Source organism: Toxotes jaculatrix, chromosome 3 (genome assembly GCF_017976425.1).
Source record: "Toxotes jaculatrix isolate fToxJac2 chromosome 3, fToxJac2.pri, whole genome shotgun sequence".
NCBI classification, from domain to species: Eukaryota; Metazoa; Chordata; class Actinopteri; family Toxotidae; genus Toxotes; species Toxotes jaculatrix.
In genome coordinates, this window is record NC_054396.1 from 6,731,024 (window position 1) to 6,733,277 (window position 2,254).

The following is a 2,254-nucleotide window of genomic DNA, read 5'->3' on the forward strand; positions in this document are numbered from 1 at the left end:
TATGTTCATGATATAACTGAATGTGATGTAATTAGAGACCCAAAGTAATTTGTTCATGTTTTATTTAATTTTATTTAAATGACACAGACAGACACACACACTACTATTGACATTCTTCCATCCTTTATCCTCCCTAACTCCTCTTACGATCTACAACTCATTTTTTATCTATCTTTTCCTCCCTTTCCTAACCCCTCTGTGCCCCAACCCCATATATCCATCCTTTCTGTATCCTTCTTCTACCTTCCCTTCCTTCTTTCCTTCCTACACTGATTTTCCACACTAGCCCATTTTTATCATTCCTCTCCCCTCTGTGAATTGGACCCTTTTCTCTCCGTCCTACGCTCGCTTTCTTCTTCATCTTCTTCTTCTCCCACCCTCTTTTTTTTAAATCATTCTTTCATTTACAAAGGTCATGAATATATTTTGATTTCTGCTTTACAGTAATAGTACAGACAATGAAAGGGACAGCACAGCACACCGCACCACTTTTGCGGTTTCCCACAGGGGAATTGTCTAGTTTCTCAACATAATGTCCAAAGACAAATTTCAATAAACAGACCATCTCACATTTTCAGCTGCTCAAGTGATGAAGTAAAGTACAAGCCACTGATAAACCAGTATTATTGTGCATTATTGTGTAATCTATCTTAATTAGCACAATAATTAACTAGTTTTACTTTTTATTTTAAAATCGAATTGGTGCGGGGTGTATCTTGTGTATTCAGCTTTTTTCCTAAGAAGTGTAGTTTTTGAACGGCGATGGTGAAACGGTGAAAAATTCAGAGTTTACAATGGCTGTGTATTGCAGAATGTTCCAGCCTAGAGTGGGAGCTTAGAATGTACAGGCTTTTAAAAAACGTCTCAGAAATTGTTTCTTTACATGACGACTACAACCACAAATTTTATTCTACAACAGTGATATTCTCCAACTTTGTAGCCACACTTGTCTTCTTTCTCACAATGTGATTATCTGTAGGATTTACGGTTTTTGAATAGTCTGCCTTTTGCTGACATGAGCTCCGAACTGCTGCATTGACTCCAATGTAAATCAAGAAGATTTTTGGAGAAAAGCAGCAAATACCCTTTTTTAAACTTGCCGTATTATCCACATTTTTGACACTAGGACCAAAAAAAATACATCACTGTGTTCCTTAAGTTGTTGGCCAGTGAAATAATGGTGCTTGTGATTGCGTTCCCTTCTAACTTTGATCATGATCATTTTAATTCCACCCCTAAAATTTAAATACTCAGAGTCTACAATAGATTGAATAACAGAATTAGTCTTTCCTGTAATTGTTTCTAACCACCTATGAACTCCTCACACCTGCATACCCCTCACACTTAATCATATTTGTTCTGTCCCAGATGGACATGGGCATTCCTGCCATGACCAAGTGTTGCAATCAGCTGGACATGTGTTACGACACCTGTGGCCTCAAGAAGTACTGCTACGACTCCAACTTCCCCTGCGAGTCTCCACAGCATCTGTTCAGACCTCAAGAAGAGCCTCGGCTTTGTGTCAAAAGTTGAAAGTCAGTAACCTGTTAACCCTTATTTTATTGGATGCAAGACCTTTCCCATTTTTTCAGCACCATTGTCAGCATTGGACTCAGCATTTTCCTCCATAAAAAACATCATTCATCAAAACTTCAAATTCACTGTTGGTCAAGATTGCCTCCTTATCACTTCTTAAATCTCCTAAATGTTGGATTTATCTATTTATATAACGTATAAAATTCCTTTGAATTGTTTTCTGAGTCAAATTTAAATCCTGTCAGATGTTACTTTAACGTCACACATTTCTCCATGTGCTCACTGTCTCTTTCTCTCCTCAGCATGTGAGACAGTAGCAGACACCTTGTTCAACACAGTGTGGGCTCTGCAGACCCTACATGAACAGCCAGAGGGCAGCGTGCTACTGTCCAGGAGAGGAGAAAGATGCACTTTAAAGAAGACTAAAATGCAAACCTCTGTCCTATTTATAAAACAACATCATCTAGAATCAGCAGAATAAATGTTATTGATACATATGTGAATGTAATTGTTTCATTTCCTGTTGTACTACAGACAATAGCATTCATTAGTCCTGAGATCACTACACTGCATTAGTCTATATATATATATATATATTATTATTATTATTATAACAATGATAGTTTAAAAAACTAAACTGAGAAATTGGAATTTAATGTTTCCTTAATGGCAAGTTGCTCATGTGGATTCAAAAAGATGTTTTCTACTTGCATTTAAA

General features: G+C 36.9%; 1 pseudogene; it reads left to right on the plus strand.

Moving 5' to 3' along the window:
• Positions 1-1,368: 1,368 nt before the first annotated feature.
• Positions 1,369-1,952, plus strand: LOC121179792 (annotated as a pseudogene).
• Positions 1,953-2,254: the final 302 nt, after the last annotated feature.